The sequence below is a fragment of the Tamandua tetradactyla genome, chromosome 10 (genome assembly GCF_023851605.1).
Source record: "Tamandua tetradactyla isolate mTamTet1 chromosome 10, mTamTet1.pri, whole genome shotgun sequence".
In the NCBI taxonomy this organism is placed as follows: Eukaryota; Metazoa; Chordata; class Mammalia; order Pilosa; family Myrmecophagidae; genus Tamandua; species Tamandua tetradactyla.
The window spans coordinates 97231025-97252584 of NC_135336.1; the positions used below are offsets into that span (position 1 = coordinate 97231025).

General features: G+C 42.1%; 1 long non-coding RNA gene across 1 annotated transcript in view; it reads right to left on the reverse strand.

Annotated features, from left to right (window-relative positions):
• The window catches only part of LOC143648078 (uncharacterized), a 56963-nt gene that overhangs the window by 9493 nt on the left and 25910 nt on the right, over positions 1-21560 (reverse strand). The window contains exons 2-3 of the long non-coding RNA XR_013158348.1: positions 16862-16919; positions 16273-16367 (exon numbers count right to left, since the gene is read on the reverse strand). This is a non-coding gene — a long non-coding RNA (uncharacterized LOC143648078). The remainder of the gene's footprint in view (positions 1-16272; positions 16368-16861; positions 16920-21560) is intronic.

Sequence of the window (21560 nt, forward strand, 5' to 3'; positions counted from 1 at the left end):
AAAGATGTAAGATCCATACTTCATTCTCCCACCTTCCCCAAGGCCTAATTTAGAGAAAACTTAAGGGGCTTATTGATAAAAACAGAAGCACCTGTCAGGATGCAACTGGCTGTGGTTGCAGGTTCTGCAAACTTCTCCACAAAAAAGAATTGATAGATAAGCTAAAATACTGTGAGATTTTAATTCACAGGTTTATCATTTAAGCTTTTAATCGAGGAAAGCTCACATGAAAAGGCTTGCTTGAAAAAAAGTAAAACTCTACATTGCAAAGCTTTCAGTAATTTAGTTGATGGTTTCTTCGGGACTTATTTACCGGCACTTTGCAGTATGGGGAAGAGAGGGTAGCTGTTGCTGAATATTGTTGAAGTTATGCTACCCAAATGATGCAAATTTTAGAAGGAAGAGTTGAAAGGGAAAATAGAAGAAGTTGTCTCCTATAAAATGGGAAGATAATGACCTCAGATATTAAAAATCTTAGTCACTTGGGGGCTAAATTGCGAAAACATTTATGATGGTGCCTATAAATTCGGGTTGAATTTGTTATGACACTTTATTACTAAGTCCAATATTCAAAGTGAGTTTTGTAAAATGAATTTATTGTCCTAAAAACAACAGTAACATCAGTGTATCCAAGGAGAGTTGGGCTTCCTGCAGGTAAAACTCAACTATGTTCTCTTAGCTATTGATCAAGGGAGATATTTCTAGAAGCTTATGAACTTCTTTAAAACTTACAAACTCAAGTCAATGTCATGTAAATGAAATTAAGCTTATGAAAAATTAGTTTCTTTCTAGTTTTTCACTCCCAATAACCATATGGCCATGGAGATATATACACATATATTTCTTTTAAACAAGTTTGGACTTTGGGGAGTAATGGTATATGGTAGAATAAAACTAAAGATAAATATATATATTTTTAATTATGGAAGCCAACTAGCGATGCTCTTGGTTTGAAATGTGGATGTTACTCCTAAAGGACTCAATTTAAAGAACAGAAAGGTGAGAAAATAAGCTTTGGAAAAGATGTGGGACTTCTAAAGTTCTCTGAGTTAAGTTCACCAGGAATGTGTGGCTAAATCACAGAGCTTCATTTTGAGGGGCTCCTCATCTCCCTTCTATTAACTGTCTCTAAGTGACGTAAAACCATGCATGGACTGAATACTTCCCCTCTCATTTTTCTCATATTAACAACCCAACTCAATAAAGTATGGGTCACCATCTGTAAACACTCAGCATTTCTACCTGTCAAGGCAGATGGGGGGACCATGGAGCCACTGACCTTACAGAGGTAACTTTGTTGCATTTCCAAGTCACATTTTTTCCCTAGGTTGTCCCAACAATGCACTTCTATCACTGTTGATATTTTATGGAGAAGCTGAGCAGTCAAGTTGAGTTGGATGTTCTTTCTTGCTTTTCTCTGAGAGATGGGCTAACCTAATGTTTTCTACCTCAAATTTCAAGAGCCAGGTGTGTTTTTCAGGAAAATTCAAATTCTATAAGCTTCTGTGTTATCTTTAGCTGAGGCTCAAAAGAAAAATGGGCTGGCATTTATAAAAGGATGTTTTTTTAATGTTATTTCTACAGCTTGAATAGAAATTTAAATTTTAAAATAGAAATTTTAAAAGACTGCTTCATGTCAGCAAAGGACACTTACAAAATGAGACTTTTCTTAAAAATTAGTCCTTTTTGATAAATCCCAGAAAATACTGCATTTTAGTGTTATAATTAGGAAAAAGAAGAAAGGAGATGAAATATAGAGGAGACAGCATGGGTCTGACATGAGGTCTTTGCTTAGTATAGAAGCGAAGTAACTGTTGACTTCACAGTTTTTCAGTTTTTTAAAAAATTTGCCCCTTGTCAATTCCCCTGGGAGCCATCCACAGTGGTTATACTCTCCCTTTCCAACTCTCTTCAAGTTTCAAACTCACTTCTTCAAATGTCCTCACTCTACGAAAGTGAACTTGTGTCCTACTTCACTGAGAAGACATGGCGATATAAACTCTCTCAGCCTCTTATAGCTCAATACCAAAATTCTTCTGGATTGCCAATTCTCTTTTCAATTGCTAATATTTCAGAAGATGAGTATTTCTCTTCCCTTTTCATTACTGACAGTTGTCAGCAATTGTCTCTGAATATTGTCCAATTTTTTCTCTTTCTCTTCCTTTTATGGGATGCCAAATATATGTATGTTGGGCCTTCTGAGTATATCCCATATGACATTTATGCTTTAAACTGTTTTTCTAACTCATTTTTTCTCTGTAATTTTGTTGGTTTCTTCTATCTACTAATACTGGGTTCTGTTGCGTCCAATCTGCTGTTAAACCTGTGACTATGACCTCAACTTCAGTTATAATTTTTCAATTCTAGAGTGTCCATTTGGCTATTTTTTAATATACAGACTTTAGTTCTTTGGCAAATTCTCCATCTTTTGTCTATTTTATGAATCTTTTCCTTCATTTTAAGAATTATATTAATCAAGTTAAAGTCCTGTTTGCTACCTTTAATATTTAGCTTATCTCTGGTTTTGCTTCTACTGAATGTGTTTTTCGCCTGATTTTTGGTCTGTGGTCCCCCTTCTTTGCATGTCAATTATTTTTTCTTGATATTGTGTATAAAAGAAGAGTAAGGCTCCGGTTGTTCTCTCCCACCAAAATTTGTGTTTTTTTCCTTTGTTCAGCCATCTGAGATTGAACTGAGTTTTATTAAGACTCACTTTACCTTTGGTTTATCCCTCTTTTCGGCTTTTGAGAACCCAGTAGGTTTTTTTTTTTTTTTTTTTTTTTTTTTTTTTAAAGAGAGAGGGAGGAAGGGAAGGAAAGACAGAGAGAAGGAAGGAAGGATGGAAGAAAGGGAAACATCTTTAAACATTTTCTTGTTTTATTGTATTTTGTTTGTTTGTTTGTTTTTTACATGGGCTGGGGCCGGGAATCGAACCGAGGTCCTCCGGCATGGCAGGCAAGCACTTTGCCCGCTAAGCCACCGCGGCCCGCCCCCCAGTAGGTTTTTATCTCACCCCTGCCAAAGATTTAGTTCTACTCTTCAGAGGTTTTCAGTTTAGCTCTTTAATGTCACACCTGATTAGTTATCTGTTTCTGCATAACCAATTACCCCACTCTTCGCAGCTCGAAGCAAAAATCATTTATTATCACACAGTTTCTGGGGGTCAAGAAGTTGAGAGTAGCATGGCCGAGTGATTTTGACTTGGGGCCCATCATGAAGGTGTAGTCAAGATGTTGGCTGGGGCTACCTGCCATCAAGATGAAAACTTGATGGGCTGGCGGATCTGCTTCCAAGCTTAGCCCCTTTGCTGTCAGCAGGAGGCCTTAGTTTGTCTCTGGATGTTGGCAAGAGGCCTCATTTCCTGACCATGTGGACTCTCAATAGGGCTACTTTTATGTCCTTTTGATGTGGCAGCTTGCTTCCCCAGGATGAATGATTAAAGTGAGAGTGCACAACAAAACTGCGAGGTCTTATGTATGATCTAGACTCAGAAATCACACTGCATTATTGCTGCCACACTCTATTAATTAGAAGTGAGTCACTAACTAGCGATACACTCAAGGGGAGAGAAATTAAGCTCCACTAAAGGGCAAAACAATGAAATATCTCTTCACACTTACCTATGCTGCTTTCAAAATCTGGCAAATGTCTCCAGGGAAGATCTGCTTCTTGTTTGAAGTAGACCCCTTGACACATTTTGTTTTCTAAACACCAAGATAATGCAGAATTCACTTTGTTTGATCGAGGTCTGGACCAAGCTCCTCATTCTCCTACGTGGCTCCAGAACTCAGCAAATATCCTGAGACTCTTCTAGTTTCCACCTTGTTACACCACACTTATTAGATGCTGGAAGCTTTGCTAGTTTGTGGTCCTCCAAATAAAAGTCCTTGTCTTTATCCCCAGTCCCCATCCAGAAACAAATAAACAAAAATACCCCGGGGTAAAAATGGCTGGTAATCATAATTGCACCTCAGAATATTTTTCCTGCATCTGGAATTTATTTTGACTGATCCTTATCGCTTTTACAGTTCTCTGATGCTTTAAAAATATCATTTTATAATTTATCCTCCTTTTGGGAGTTTTGCACAAGAACCTTAACCTTAATTCTACATAGTTCCCTGAGGCAGAAGTCCATCTCTTTCTTTTTAAGGAAAATGAGTACATTTATATTCTTGTTTCTAGGTCTTCTTTCTTGACTCTGCTCCATAAAGTTTATGCTCTTTTCCTTGAATCTTCCTTTCTACCCATACTTTTCTTTTAGGTTACAAACATCTTTATGTCTTTGGTTTCCTAAAGAAATCTTTTTTTAATCCTGACACCTTCTCACACTCACCCTCCCAACCGCCCTTCTTCTTCATTCTTGAGTTGATTATAATAGTTGCTTGGGGTACTTTTGTCACTGCAGCTCTATGCCCCTTTACACTTTGGCTTCAGAAAGCACTTCTCAAGTGACCTCTTGATGGCAAAAATCCAGTGGCTTTTTCTCGGTTTTAGTCACACTCAATCATTTAACTGCTTTTACTGTTAAAATTCTCCTCTTGGTCTTCTCTGATATTTCCCTTGGGGTGTCTATTTTTGGCACATCTTCTGCCACTTTGCTGTGCTCTTTTCTCTTATTACTGGATGGTCTCTCCTCATTTCACTAAAACCTAGGGCTGCAGCTTCTTCTATTTGAGTGACCCTTATGTATTCATCACCAGTCTCTTACCTTCCCTTAGGCAGAGGGAGATGTCCCTGTCAGACCTAAAGTCAACATTCTGAACTGAAGTTTCTGTCTTTATCATCCCTGTTCATGCTTTAAGACCCAGCTTGTGTTGTTCCTTCTCCTGGTAGCCACACCTGGTCCCCCAGGCTGCATGAGGACTTTTCTCTGTGCTTCCTGTGCATCCATCATGGCTCTATCTCTCTGTATTGCACGTCTGTTATCTGTTTGTTCCTCTTGAGCTCTGGTTGGGGAAGGGGAAAGAAGGAATGGGGATTTCACCCCCTGGGGATATTTGGCAATGTTTCAGGACATTTTTGGTTGTGATCTGGTAGGTAGAGGCTAAAGATACTGTTAAACAGCCTACAATGCACAGGACAGCTCTTAAGGCAAAGAATGATCCAGCCCAAATGACCATAGGGCCGAGGTTGAGAAATTGTACTACAGATTGTAGTGTGTCTTCTTGACCTGGGCACCTGCCATTGCTCAGCACTGCCCATGCAGTTATTATCTATTCTAACTAACTAACCAAAAGAAAGGAACTCATTAAATAGACTCTCCCGCCTTAGCTTCTCTTCTTGATTGTTTAGTATCTTTTTTTTTTTTTTTTCATTTACTGAACTCTCATCCCTTCTTTATGGTTCAGCTCACACATTAGCTCCTCCAGGAGGCTGTCACAAGTACCCCAGTGTCCCCCCCTGTGCTCCTATGGTGACCTGCTTGCAGAATTACCACCTCCTCTAGAGTAGTACATTTATTTGCATTCATGGCCATCTCTCTAAGTAATTTGTAACTCCCTTTGAGAACTGCTGGCCAGCTGCTCTTACTCGAATGCCTCTCCTGGCCTAGCACAATGTCTTGGGAAGGAGGTGTTTATCTCGTTAATGGTGAACTGAACAGTGCTGATATATGGCCCTCAGCCATCTCTCAATCCGGAGTACTTTCCAAGTACCAGCTGTCTCCCCTAAAATAATTCAGAAATCCATTACTTATTTGAATATCCCATGTGGCATTTGATGATGTCTAATTGAGAACTTCTGGTGAGTTGGTGATGCCCTGGAGTATTTGTTAAACAAGTTCCAGGAAAACGACTTCCCAAAACACCTGACAACACCAGCATGATCGGAATTAATATACATCCTTCGATAATGATGTCAACTTTTATTTCAGAGCATATGAACCAGTAATTTGCACATACACAAAAAATTCAAGCGTATCATGAAATAATGGGTCTGACTTAAAACACACACCTGCTCTAATATGAACCACTTTCAAAGGTATGACCATTTATTTAACAAGCATTATGGGATGGGTGTTAGCTCTGCAGGAGCAAACCAAAAGTTATTTCAAAGACAGATGCATTTTTGTTCTCACCTTTGGCAAATCCTTGCTCTTTGAGGGTGGATTTGAATTTTTGAAATAGTTTAAAGTCATTCAGTTGAGAATAGTGAGTAAAGGAGCTTAATCCTAGGTCTTTTCTGCTAGTTTAAAACAGGTTTTAAATGCATAACTGAGTCCATAATCTTTGGATCACCTGTAAACAAGTCCATAAATTTAATTCCAAGGTGGCCTGAAGCAAGTCTATAGTTTCCAGAACCTCAGCGTGAATACTTTGAGAGGATCAAATTCATTTTGCTATATTAATTCTGTCCTAGCCTTATCTTTCAGTCATGCTTTGTTTTGAAGGCGTTTTAAACATCTTGTGACTCTCCATGCTTCCTACCTCTATTAGTAAAGTCTAGAATATTCAGAGATTGGGGGGAAGAAAGAACATCTGCTAATGACCTCAAATTATTTCTAATGCTTTAAATGAAGGTGTCTGTTTTCAGCCTCTGGCTAGGAATCCTGCAGGCATTTTAGATTAGGTTGTCTGTGATTTCAACACAGTAATGTCTTTGGGGGAATTAGACTTGAACGCTGCATTTTTAGTTTGCTGATGTGTTGTTGATTGACTTTGCACTCAATAGAGTATCTCCTTGTTCCTGAGAGGCTATGGCAGAGAGGCTTTCAGTGCCCTAGGCTACAAGCAGAATCAAAATTCCATGCAAGAAAGTTATTGAGTTCTTAAACAGAGAGAAGAGACATTTCCCACTCCATACTCCCTCCACACCCTGGCTGTTTTGAATTCATGTTCCTTTGGACTCCAAAGTGAATGAATTGACTTTTTGAAAGTTAATTCCAGTTTATGTGAATTGATGTGCCCTCAATAGACAAAATAGGGTTTTGGATTTTTGTTTTTTCCTTAGGAAAGGAGTGGCCCTCCACAGCTACAGCTTTAATGTCAGTTATTTCGTTTCATTTTCTTTTCAAAGCCTACATACACAAACAGAGCAAATTGCAATTAAGACTGTTGAACATCTCAGATTCTTTTGTAGCTGACTAAATACAAAACTTCATTGATTCCACAGCACAGAGATTGGATTACCATGGAGAGTACAGTTCTATGGGGCCTCATAATTGACAGCATAAGGTTTTTGTTTTAATTTGTTTAATATCCAGACAACCAAGAGAAGACAGTTACCAGAGGCAAGAGTATGACCCTGCCCGACTTGAGCACTGGTCTCCCGGGCCATAGGTTTTGCAGCCCCCATTTGCGGGGAGAAAGCCTTCTTAGGGATCTCTAAGAGAAGCGTTAAAGTTAAGTGCTGCCACTTTGGGTGATCACCTGGTCCAATAATATCGTAAATCCAGAGGGAACCATGGAGCATCTAGGCGTTCAGAGTATGTTATGCTTTTAAAGGTTATTGCCAAAGTGGAAACATACAATATTACATACGTAGTATCAGTCAGTTCTACCGGAGATACAGAACCAAGTAGATGATTTGTATACACAAACATACTTAAAGAGAGATTTTTTCCATTTCTTTCTTACCTCCTTTCCGCCTGCCTGCCTTCCTTCCTTCCTTCCTTCCTTCCTTCCTTCCTTCCTTCCTTCCTTCCTTCCTTCCTTCCTTCCTTCCTTCCCTCCCTCCCTCCCCCCCTTTTTTTCTTGGAATTGGCTTATGAGTTGTGGGGGCGGCAAGGCCAAAATGTGCCGGGCAGGCCAGCAGGCTGGAAACTCTGACAGGAGCTGACACCGCAGTGCACAGCAGACACTCTTATTCCTTGGGGAAATCTCCTATCTCCTCTTAAGACCTTCAACTGATTGGTTGAGACCCACCCACATCATTGAGGGTAATCCCCTTCACTTAAAGTCAATGATTATAGATGGTAACCACAGAGTGATGCCCAGACCTGGGCAGTGGCCTGACTGAATACATAGGGACATGGCCTGGTCAAACTGACACATAAACCAACCATCACATCTGTTACCATAGAACTCAGTAGCTCTCAGGGAGTCAAGGGACTTCAAATTTAAGAAAAACAACAACAATGACTTATGCCAAAGAATATTTTATACCATTCCTGAGTGACAATGTAGAATTTACCACCTTAGTACACAAGCTTCTGTAGAAAGGCTAAATCTCAGATTCCTAACTCAGGATCAAAAAATGCAACCTTGTTTTCATATTTATATCTCAAGGTTATAATCCTTGATTATCTCAACCTGATGGTGGAAGCAATCCGGTTTGATTCAACATAAGCACAAGTAATTCAGGGTTTCCTCTGACTATTCAGTGTCTCCTTTTCTCCCCAAAGTGATGCATGCATTCAAGGATGCTGGATTGGGAAAGTCCACAGTCTTGTCCTTGGCTGTTACTGTCCATTCCTGTCAGCTTCTGAGACATCCCTGCTCCCATTTGATCAGCAATCATGCGTCCTCCCAGATCTTTCTATGTCTGCACTGTCCTGAGCTTGAGTCCTTGGCAGGTCTGCTCACCCTCCCGTTCGGTATCCACTGAACTCTTCTCAGCAAGGAAGGAGTATGCTCTGGAGCTTTGGGGGCTTCGCTGGGCTGTCCCAGGCATCATACCACCTGGGCTGGGTGGGAAACTGTGGGTGCTGGTCCCCAGCTGGGAAGAAAAGCACAGGTCTCCTCTGCCCTGGGACCCCCAACCATCCACAGATAGGAAAGGGGAAGCTTCTCAGGGACATCCACTGACCCTGCCTGTCAGCTTCCTTCTTGTGCTCCTTCATCCCAGTCTGGGCAGAAAAAATGGGCTTCCACTCTACAGTTTATGGCATAAAACGGGTTTCCCTAGGTTCTTCAGGATCATGGTTTGTGTGACTCAAAAACCTGTTCTTGTAAATGATGTCTCCAGTGAGTTTCGAAAGGTTATTTTTAAACTCAAAAGCTGAGATTTGGCGCCTTGTTCTGCTGTGTCATCCCTTCCCCAGGAAGGGACCCTGTGATATCCGAGCTGCTGCCTAGACCAAGGGAAGTGCCCCAGGGCAAAGGAAGACTCTCCAGGAGTGAAAAACCCTAAGGCCAATTTACCAACACAGAGACAGCTACATGTCTATGATTTATAAAACCAACTAGGTTCTTGCATTAATAAGATCACATATGCAATATGTTCACCTTGACTATAATCTCCTCATTATAGATTGAATTGTCTCCCCGAAAAAGCCATGTCCCATAAATGTGATCCTATATGAAAATAGGGTCTTTGAAGGTGTGATTCGTTAAGATGAGGCCAAAATGGATTGGAATAGGCCCAAATTCAACATGACTGGTGTCCTTATAGGAGAAGACATTTGGACAGAGGCAGACAAAGAGAGAAAGCAGCTCTGTTAGTTTGTAAACTGCCAGAATGTGATATACTAGAATTGGAATGACTTTTATTTTATTTTATTTTATACATGGGCAGGCACCCAAAATCGAACCCAGGTCTCTGGCATGGCAGATGAGAATTCTGCCACTGAGCCACTGTTGCACCACCCTGGCATGACTTTTATAAAAGGAATTTAATAAGTTACAAGTTTACTGTTCTAAACCTATAAAATGGATAAACTAAGGCATCCAGGGAAAGATACCTCATTCCAAGGAAGACTGATGGGTCAGGAAGCCCTCTGTCAGCTGGGTAGTCACGTGGCTGGCATCTGCTGGGCCCCTGCTCCTGGGCTCCATTGCTTTCAACCTCTTCCTGTGGGGGTTCCTCACCTTGCTTCTCTGGGGCTGGATTTCATCTCTTGGCTTCCCTTGGCTCTCTCCAGGTTCTGACTTGCTTAACATCTCATGGCAACCTCTGCTGGGCTCCAAGCATCTCCAAACATCTGTGTCTCTGTTCTCTGAGTGTTGGCATCTGTGTCAACTCTGCTCTTAAGTTTCTGTTGGCTCTGTCATTTCTGGCTCTCTCTCAAATGTTTCCTCTTTTAAAGGATTCTAGCAAGCTAATCAAGACCCACCTGGAATGGGTAGAGTCATGTCTCCATCTAATGAAAAGGTCACGCTCACAAATGGGTATGTCACATCTCCATGGAGATAAGAGTCCAACTACAGTATTGAATCAGGATTAAAAGAAATGGCTGCCTCCCCAAGACTGAATCAGGATTAAAGCATGGCTTTTCTGGGGTATGTAATACATTCAAACCAGCACAGCAGCCATGTGACAGAGGTAGAGATCGAGTTGTGCCACAAGCCAAAATATGCTTTGGATTGCCAGTAAGCAGACTTCAGAGGCAATGTGGCCTGGCTAACACCTTGCTTTTGGACTTTTAGCCTCCTAGACTGTGAAGCAATAAATGTCTCATTTTTAAGCCCCACCCTCCCGAGTGTAGTACTTTGTCAGAGCAGTCCTAGGAAACTAAGTCATTCCTTGATGGCCATCTCTGCCTCTTAGGCATCTTGGTTTTGCCGGTGGGACAGTGTCTATACCAGAGTTTGGTTTTATTAGGAAGTTGAAAGAACTCAATGAAACTTCTAATGTTTCCTCACATCTGAATACCATCTGAGACAGGAAAGGGAATAAAGCATGTATTAATTTCTCCAATTAAGAGTTAGAATAAAAAAAAGAGTTAGAATTTCTCTGTAACTTCTGTCTGGCACTATTCTTTAAGGTAGTTTAATATTTTCACATCCTTTAAGGTCAAGGACTTAATGAATTTGTACCTCTCTGTTCATCTAGGTCTTCCTGTGGCCAGTTTAGAAAGTCAAAATCCATCTTATTTTGTCACTTAGATCAATTATTACAATTATATTCTAAAAAGTAAGGTTTCTGCAGCACAGACAACAGAATGAGGTCTAATTACATCTCAGGTATAGCTGATCCTGTATGTCTTTGATTGAGTTTCCAATTTGTCTCAGGAAAAAAGCTGATGTGGGTAATAAGGTATATCTTTAATTGCTGACTAAGACCTACATAAATCTATGGCTCCATTTCTTTGTTCAAATTCATACTGCATTATATCACTAGTATATAAGAGGCCACCAATATTATTTGTTGTGTGAATGAATCAATGCTAAGAAATGATATAAATGCTCACGTAAAATGTAAAATAGTCATCTAGCCGCAGGAGGGCCATTTATCCATATGGCTTCCAACTGCTTGGGGCTGTTGGCCCAGGAGGTGCCATGTCCATTGGATTCTTTACTTTGGGGATCATTCGTAGGTGAGTGCATCATTAGAATCTCCAGGGTGAATGCAACAGAAGTCACCCATGGCCCACTGAAATGGAGAGGGGTTCACTGGAGGTTGTGCCCAGCTTTCAGATCTAAAGGGAAATTAGAGCTAAGGTAGGGAGAAAGGTGGGCTCAATACCAGTCAGGGAGCTGAGAGCCCACCAGTCTGGGCATTGTCGTTAGTTCTATGGCCACCACTGGACACCTAATGCCAATGCTCACCTACTTGAGGGGCAGAGGCCACACTGGACTTCTGCCTCTGAGTGGCGGCCACCATGAATGGTTTCCTACCTCTTCCCAGCATCTTCTGGTCACCCTCCCTATGCAAGGTCCAGGGCAGGAACTTCTCACTGGCTGAGAGGAAGTTACGCGCCCACACAGTGGCGGTCAGTGTGGCTTAACCTTATCTTCCACCAAGATTCACACAGTGGGGGATTTTCCCCAGTGGGAACTGTGTTCAGAATCCGGGTAAGAAAACCCCCACTGACTTTCATTGCTTTGTAGTATTAGAGTCACGAACAAACAGCTTTACTAGAAAGAAATTAGCAAACTACCAAAGGAAAACAATATATGTTTTCATGGAGCCATCTTAGCAAAGAACAAGGCATAAATTAAATGCTTAACACACACTGGTTACTATTGTTATTTTATTGTCATTATTATGAATAATGGAATTTGCCAGATTTCCGACATGGTAAGTAATGACCAGTGGTCCATGGTCTGGCCCTAGGGGGATTTTTTCTTAGGCATCTGCCTCTTGCACCTTCCACCCTTGTTGGCCTCTATCTGTAGCCCCACTTTCTGTCCACTGTCGCCTGTTCCTCTTTCCCAGTGACGTACAGTCTTGTCCTTTGCTGATGCTCAACTAATATTTGCTAAAGTAGTTAAGGCTGAGAGTAGCTGAAATGCCATCACAGCCCAACTATTTGCCTTTATACTTTAGGTTCTCAAAGATCTTAAAGTTTGCAAGGCCAAAAGAAAGAATCTTTAATGGTCACATTGAATGCAGTAGTGATAGTATTCATAAATAAGTACTTAACATGCTATGCACTAATCTAAATGGGTTAAATGAATTCTAGACATAAATGTCTGTAGTCCTCACAATAGTCTTTGAGTAGTTACTACTATTATTTTGATTATCACCCGCATTTCAGATGGGAAAATTGAGTTAAGGCTTAAATCCAGTTCTGACCGACCTCAGCTCTCCTCCTGGACGCTGCAAATCAACCTACCTTGCCTTCAGCCTGTTAGAAAGAAAGCCACACCTGAAAGAGAATAAACCCTCACCTGATTGTGGACAAGAGAAGAATTTATTCACTATCTTGCAAGAATGGGCCTACAACCAAAGTAGGGCTGGCATTCCAAGCAATAGAAAACCTCAGGCTTTATACCCTAAACTTAGCAAGCAGGTCCCTCTGTTTCTCCGCTGATTGGATACTCCAGAGGTTACAGCCTATCCCGATAGTCTAGCTAATTCGAATTCCCCCAAAGGTTCTCGCTTTTGATTATGCTTTACATTTCAGTGACCCTGGCCATTACTTATCTAAACTTGTTTTTACTTATATAAGGATTTGGCACCAGTTTTAGGCTTGCCTCGGAGGCCCTCCCCTTTCCCTGCCTGCAAGACCAGTCTGAGCCGCTTTGCAGTCCTTTGTTCAGCGAGTTCCATTTCTCTCATCCTGCACCATCTCGTGTGAAAACTGAATTTTATTCTTACAAGCCTAATTTCACTTATATCCAATTCCAGTTCTCGACATTGCTGATAACACAAATGATAAAGAAAATAACTCGAGGCGCACTGGGAAACCCTATTTTTCTAAAATGCTTTGAGCTGCTTGAGGCCGAGGTTTTTCCTCTTTTTCAAATGTACGTTATTTGTTAACATTCGGTGTCTGGCTAGTTAAATGGAGCTGAATGAATTTGCACAAGATCTAATTTCAGCACAAAGGGACGAGTATGGCGGTGTCGAGGGGGATCTCATGGGGTTTTGGAGCAGAAGAGTCTGGATTCAAATCTCGTGCCAGCAACTTAGTAAATCAACATCTCTAAGCCCCATTTCTTTCCTTTGTAGAATGTGGGATAACCATAGCAACCTTCTGAAGTTGTGAAGATTAGACAGTAGGCAGGGAGAAGGGTCCGGCACACAGCAGGTCCTCCAGAATTGGTTGCTGCTATACTTTGGAGAGGGGGAAATTGAGATCCATTTTCCTAGCAGTTATTAAAGATGGCAGTGTTTTACTGGTTGTGTCCCAAAGTAATTTAGGGAGAGGGTTTCCCTCAAGACCCCTTCTATGAACTGGCCATTTGAAGGTTTCCCGACAACCTCTTCTGGATAGCTGCATTTAAAAGGGGCCCAGCATGTCTCCTTTTGAAAAATAAATCACTGAAAATATGACCTTTGTGTTCTAAGGCGGCTTTCATCTGGTGCAAAGACAATATTCAAAATGCTGAAAAAGCCTTTGAAGTGGAGACATTTGCTGCTGACTGGTGTAACCAGTGAAAAAGAACTTTTAATTTGATTGCATTACTCTCTTCTGAAAAATTAAGTTAAAAGTAAATTTGTGAGACAAGTATTCATTTAAAGAGTGTGAAGTAGTATTTTCTTCTTTTGAATAACAACAGAGCAATTTTACTAGTCTAGAAAAGTGTTTGCCCCCTCTTTTACTTATTTAACATTCCCCATCCCACCCTCCACCCCCCCCAGAATCTCTGGGGCTTTGATGGCAAAATGAATTCCCGTGGGTCAGCCCCGCTGCAGGGATGCTATGGGAAGCCTATTCACCTCCTAGATCTACAATGACTTACCAAGAGTTTCCAAAGAAGCAGAAGGATGACTGTTGGGTCTGGTGTTTCAGGTCACTGAAAATCCATTTTGCAGTGACAGTGCTATCAAGTCTTTATGCTAAATTCTGCTTCCCAAGTCCTCAGGGGGAATCCAAGGGTAAACTGTAACCTTCAGTTGGAACCTGGCCTCTCAGTCTTACCAAAGCAAATAGACTAATCATCTAAGAGGAGAGGGTCTAAAGGTCAATTGGACTTCAATGAGATTTTGGCTTCCTTTCCATCACCTGGTGAAGACGTCCATTCCTACTTGACATCTTTTCATTTTGCAAATGCCATTTCAGTTCTTGACTTTCCAGGGCTCTGTGCTTTATTTCCAAGTATCTATTTCGATGGGAACTTTTCCATTCCTTTCACTATAAAATATCCAGATTTGTTTAGTTGTTTATTTATTTATTCATTTAATGTTGGGCTGAGTGGTTTCTAGAACGCTCCATTTACTGATGGATCAGTTACCTACCCCTTCTTCCCAGGAGGCCTGAATTATCCTGAAGACACTGAGGACATAAGTAATGATGGCCTGGGGCTTGGCCAGCAGTCCCCTCGTCTGGCCGCAGGCACGGAGTCTAGAATGTTTGCTGTTTGGTGCCACTGCAAGTGTAGGGCTGCCCCTTTAATAAGCCTGAAATGCATTAGCTAACTTTTCGAGGAGGGCCAGTTTTTCTTCTGGCCCTGTGCCCCCTCCCTTCGTAGCCACCCACAGAGTCAGGCACAGTAACAGCTCTGTGGGTCCCCTGTCCCCCCACAGCTCCTGTCTCAGGGGACTGCATGCACAGCCGCTTCAGTCTGAAGGAAATCTCTGCAGCCCAGCATATGTTCTGCTCAAGCTAGCAAAGGACCATGAAATGCTGATTTTTTTTTCTTTTTTTGGCTAGAAGCACATAACTGCCTCTTTAAATTATTTCAGCTTACTTCCACTGAAGGTCTGTGGATAAACAAAAGTGCCAGTTGAACTAAATTTGTGAGGTGGTTTCACATAAAAGAGGCATGCTGGAAGCAGGAGCTCTGCATTCAGGAGCATCTAATTAGGAAAAACCTAACAACAGCCTTGGTAGATGTCTCCCAGAGAGCCCACATCTGCGCCCAATGCATCAATCGCGTATTAAAGATTCATAGCTTTGGGGACTGATTAAAAACTATGTAACAATCATAAAGGCACGTTCAAGAATGTTCAGGAGGTGACCTTGGTCTGAAGCACTTCCTACCTTCGTTTCTGGCCCCCTGCCTTCTCCCTTGGACTCTGGGCCATCCCTTAAAGACACCTAAATGGGATGTTCTTGTTATTTTTGCTAGTTGTCATGTTTACAAGATTAGTATCCACTAAATTTTCAACATTTAGGATAAGACATTTTAATATGTATCTTCTAAAAATGGAATAACTTCCAAGAGCCAAGAGGAGACATGTTAAATGTTGGCATTTTGGTTTCCTATGGAGTTGCTAGAGCCCTCCATCCTCTGTGCACATCCAAGAGAATGGATGCCGTGCTTTGGTCACTCGATTTCCAGGAGATATTTGTTGGAACATTAGAGGCTGTCCCTGCAGCTGGCTCTGCCTCATTTTTGTTGTTGTTGCTGTTCTTTTTTGTTTTTTTAATTTCCTGCCTGACAGCTAGATGACAGTCCTTTGCATAGCACTGTAATTTTCAGTATTTGTCTATAAAAATTGGACTTGGACTTGAGGGTAAATCCTTGACTTGACAGTATTATTCTAGCAATTTCTCACTTACAACAAAGGAATTTATGAGTAAAAATGCAGAAGAATTGGTCTCAAATGATGGTATGGGTCTCCCTCAAGAGCTCACAGGGAGATTGTTGTGATCAGAAGGTTTTCTCCTCTCCCCTCTGTGCTTAGAGCTTGACAGATGTGTAGGCATGTTGATTCTGATGGGGCAGAAGGTACAGTAAGTGGAAGGCCTGACAGCTGTCCATGCTGTGGGAACATGTCCTCCAAAGGGACAGTTGGAAGGGAACAGGTAAGGAGATGTGGGGCAGGTAGAAAATAGCAGGGAGTACAGAGGAAGAGGTTAGGAGAGAAAGCACAGGAGCCACAGTATGGCAGAAGGCAAGGTATGGGTCCAACCAAGGGGGAAATGAAAGCTAAACAGCAAACGGAGGCTCTGGAACAAGACACTGTGAGGAGGGCAAACTTTCCCTTGTTATATACTACAGCCCAGAGATTTTCCTACTCTTGATGTCAACAAATATGGCTAGTCCAGTTGGAACTCACACAAGTCTTCTATGATTCTGCAATTTTGGTCTTGGGAATCCTCAGTCAGAGCTTGGATTGGGCACATCAGATATGCCATAAAGATCTGGAACAAACTGAAATCAAGGTACATGTTTATTTGTTTTTTTAAGAATGGAAGCTCCTCAAGGACAGGGGTCTCATTCACACTCTGGTTCCCTTCCCTGTGTTTGACACAAAGCAGGTGTTCAATGAGTATTTGAGAAGTGAAGGAACGAATGGAAACCATCAGACTTTGTTTTATTTGTGTTTGGGTCAAATTTGAATCTTTGATTTTTCTTTGACTCTTATGACCTAGCCCTTCCTAGATATGAGAGGAGGCTCTGGTGTCGACGTTGTTGAGGCCAAATATCGTACTAAATTGCATGTCTTGAAGTTATGTAGCCTCTGTCTGCCTTTCCCTAACTACTGAAGAGGAATAAGAGTAGCATGCACTTCATAAGGTTCTGTCAGGAATAAGATGATATACCCAAGTCACAGGAACAGTGCTTGGGATTGGCAGAGGTCCCAACCAATGTCAAATGTCATCATTAGTGGAAAGAGCATGGGATGTAGCAGCAGAAATACTCACATTTGAGGCTGTCTCTACCACTTGCTAGCTTTATTTCTCTGAGTCTTAAATTTCCCATCTGTAAAGTGGAAATAATAAGACATAAGCAAGGCTAAAAAGATTGCATGTAAGAGGTAATGTATAAGAAATACCTAGTAAATATCTCCTGGCCCCTGAAAAAAGGGGTTTTTCTACTGATGCTAGAAACAGTTTCCACTTGTTGAATGCCTACTTTGTGCTCGGTACTGACCCAGGCACTGGAGCAGAGGATCCAAGGCCTCTGGGAAAGTGGAGGCTAGAAGGACAGGCTGAATCAGAGGGTGGAGGTTGTTGCAGGCCTGGAGGTTCCCTCATTCTCATCTTGAAAAGTCCCTTTCCCTTTCCCAGGGCATTGGCCTTGCTGCTTTAGGTGTATCCTTCAGGTGTGTCAGGACAGAGACAATGGGGTAAGAGAATGCAATGCTGAGGTAGTCAACCCCAAAAGGTTTTTAGTGGGGAAGAATGGGACGGGGTTTGGTGGAAGGAGTATGTGGGCCCCAGTATCCAGGGAGGGCAGATTAGAGCTAGCAGGATCCAAGCAGGGGATAACAAGGATGGGAGCTGTTTAGGTTTGCCAAAGCTGCTGGAAGACAATACCAAAAATGGGTTGGCTTTTTTTTTTAACTTTATAAATTGTGTAATATAACATATATACAAAGCAAAGAAAGAAAAAAAGCAATGGTTTTCAAAGTAGTCTTCAACAAGTAGTTACAGGACAGATCCCAGAGTTTGTCTTGGGCTACATACCATCATCTCAAATTTTTCCTTCTAGCTGCTCCAGAATATAGGAAGCTAGGAGGAATAAATATTTTTTTTTATCATCCCAATCAATTTTTTTCTTTTTTGTGAACAATAACAGATAGACAAAAAAGCAATAAATTTCAAAGCACAGCACAGTTAATCATAGAATAGATTTCAGAGTTTTGTATGGGTTACAGTTCCACAATTTTAGGTTTTTATTCCTAGCTGTTCTAAGATACTGGACACTAAGGAAGTATCAATTTAATGAATTAGCCATCATATTCATTTGTTAAACCCTACCTTCTCTGTATAACTCCACCATCACCTTTGATCTTTCTATCCCACTCTTTAGGGGTGTTCGGGCTATGCTTATTCTGACTTTTCCATATTGGAAGGGGCTTTCAATAATTTGGGGTAGGGAGCTGGAACTAGCTGATGTTCTGGAGAGGCTGGGCCCTCTAGGTTTCAGGACTTATCTGATTCAGGGACCTATATGGAGGTTGTGTGTTTCTGGAAAGTTACTCTAGTGCATGGAACCTTTGTAGAATCTTACATATTGCCCTAGGTGTTCTTTAGGATTGGCTGGAATGGTTTTGGTTGGAGTTTCACAAGTTATGATAAGCAGCAATGTCTAACTGAAGCTTGTGTAAGAGTGACCTCCAGAGTAGCCTCTCAACTCTATTTGAACTCTCTCAGCCACTGATACTTTATTAGTTACACTTCTTTTCCCTCTTTTGATCAGGGTGGAATTGTTGATCCCGTAGTGCCAGGGCCAGACTCATCCCTGGGAGTCATCTCCCACATGGGCTGGCTTTTTAAAAGGAGGATTTATTAGACTCTAAATTTACAGTTCTAAAACCATGAAAATGTTAAAATAAAGGCATCCAGAGAAAGACACCTTGATTCTAAAGAAAGGCCAGTGACATCTGGTTCTGCTGTCTCATAGGAAGGCACATGGTGACGTCTGCTGGTCCTTCTTTCCAAAATGTCTCTGCACATGTGCGGTCCTTGCTTGTTTCTCCCAAGGTTGTTTCTGTCTAAGTTCTCTCTCTCTGAGAGCTCTCTTAAAGGACTGCCATAAAGAATAAAGATCCACTTTGAATTGGTTGGGTCAATCTCCATGGAAACAACCTAATTAAAAGGTCCCATCCATAATAGGTCTGCACTCATAAGAATGGATTAAAGAACATGGCTTCTCTGGGGCACATAACAGATTCAGACCAACACAAGCACCACGAGGGGACCGTGATCAGGAAGAGATATCTTGCTATGGAGCAAGGCAGACGTGGGAGGTGATGAGATGGTTTGAGCCCACAGTGCTGGCTTCCCAAGAGGACCCTTTACATGAATAGTGTATAGTCCATCTCCTCAAGCTGGGAAAATTTCAATTTTGGTACCTGAAAATAAGAGTTACACCTGAGAAAAATTTTGATAACAAAGAAAGTATAAATATGTAATTTTACACTGAAAGCCTTGGGATAGAAAGAGTCTTGGAAATCACTCTCCTGCCTCCCTTAGGGGAGAGGGCCCTGAGCTTATATGTGAATGGGGTTGAGGGCAGGGGTTGAGGCTAGAAAACACGGAGACAACCTTGCAGCTTGGCTTGAGAAATGGCCTCTTCTGTTGTGCTTAAGAAAATATTCCAAAGTATCTCAAATGTCAATGTCACAGGGGCCATGGGGCCATTTAGAGATTAACAACTGAGTCCCAGAATCAGAAAGTCCTTGAGCAGTTGGATGAAACTCAGGAAGGAATTGCATGTAGGCCATCCACAATGAAGCAAAACGAATTCAAAGCAGCTCATCCAACCTGGGCAAGATGCGAAGCCTAAAAATTTTCTTTCAAACAGTGAAAAATACATGGAGATAAAGCTTCAAATAAACAGAATTGCTAATTAAAATATTTAAAGTGCCAATTAAAATGTGCAGTTTTGCAGGTTCATATTAAAGTAAATATAAATCTATTTACATTGGCTTCCATGAGTTCACTCTGGACTAGGTCCCACTTATTCTCTTTTCTTTATAAATTCTTACATATTTCTCAATTTCAAGTTCTTCAATCATGAGTTTTCCATGGGTCTAACCTTGAAGTGAGTGTATAGGGATTTCTGTTTAAGAGGTGGCATAAGCAACATTTAGTGATGTTCTTGGTTGAGGGGGGAAGGCGAGAAGCTGGTGTTGGCCAGAAGAAGGAGTTGGGATGAGATTCAGATGTTAAGCTTGGTGGTGAGGAATTTGGGATAAAGAGTAGGGGTATGTGTGTGGTAGGGGGCACAGTGTGTTCTCTTTTGGACAGGCAGAGATGGAGGTACTTGAAGTCTAGCAGGCAGATGGAGCTCTCCCGCAGAATAATTTCCAGTTCACCATTATCCTTGGAGCTCGGTTCTTAGATGTTTATCCAGAAGGGTGTATTTTCACTAGTATTTTTGAGAAACAACCAAATAATAGCATCATTATTTTTATTGTTTCAGTACAGTATAGTATATTTGCTAAGAAAAGAGAGACGGGGTAGAGTTCAAGTACCAGCTGGTCTGTTTTCTAGCTGCTTCACCTGAGGAGAGTCACTTAACTTCCCTTAAGTTAGCTAAAGAGCTAACCTCCCTTAGCCTCAGTTCCTCACCTGGTAAGTATGGAGAGTACCATCTATTATGCAGATTAAATGTAAGGAAATAACAGGCATCAACTGTTACCTTAGTTCCTGGCACATACTAAGCGCTCAAAAATGACAATTATCAGAACAGCTACTGGGGGAGTGGAGACGATAGAGAGCAGCTCCCGGAGCTACAACGGAGATCAAAGGGACGGCGTACCCCATCCTGGAATGGCTGACTGTCTGGGAGAACCAGCTCCGGTGAGATCACCGAGGGGCGTGGGCTTTCCCGGGCGGGACGGCAAGCAGCCGGAGTCCCTCCCTTCCTCCTTCCCAGGCCAGCTGGCAGAATTGGGCAGGCAGTCCCCTCGGGCCGCGGTGGCTGGCGTCCCCACCACGCGAGGCCTCCCGGATCAACTGAGAGAGTTGGGTCGGAAATCCCCAGACCGCGGAGAATGGTGACCGGGGGAGGTCCCTTCCAAACATGTGACTCCCCGGTCCGGCTGGGAACAGTTCACTCTCCCGGGTCGCGTCGGCTGGCGCCCTCCCGCCACGCTTGGCGCCCCAGGCCGACTAGGAAATTCGGTTGGGCGCTCTCCCGGGCTGCGGCAGCCGGTGACCCTCCCCGCGTTCGGATCCCCGGGCCGGCTGGCACTCTTCCAAGCCGCTTCGGCTGGCGAACCTCCCCTACGAGGAGAGTTTTCCAAGCTTAAAGGACCCACAGCACCTTTTGCTGGTGGAACCCGCAGACAAACGTGTGCCACAAGCGCCACCTACTGGGCAGGATAGGAAAGACAGAACCCAGAGATTTCACAGAAGGATCTTTCAGCCTGTTGGGTCCAACACCCAGGGAAGTCTGACTAAATGCCCAGACGCCAGCAGAAGATAACGGATCACGCTCACAAAATTGAAAATATGGCCCAGTCAAAGGAACAGACCAATAGTTCAAATGAGATACAGGAGCTGAAACAACTAATGCTGAATATACGAACAGAAATGGAAAACCTCTTCAAAAACGAAATCGATAAATTGAGGGAGGACATGAAGAAGACATGGGATGAACAAAAAGAAGAAATAGAAAAACTGAAAAAACAAGTCACAGAACTTATGGAAGTGAAGGACAAAGCAGAAAAGATGGAAAAAACAATGGATACCTGCAATGATAGATTTAAAGAGACAGAAGATAGAATTAGTGATTTGGAGGATGGAATATCTGAATTCCAAAAACAAACAGAAACTATCGGGAAAAGAATGAAAAAATTTGAACAGGGTATCAGGGAACTCAAGGACAATATGAACCGCACATATATATGTGTTGTGGGTGTCCCAGAAGGAGAAGAGAAGGGAAAAG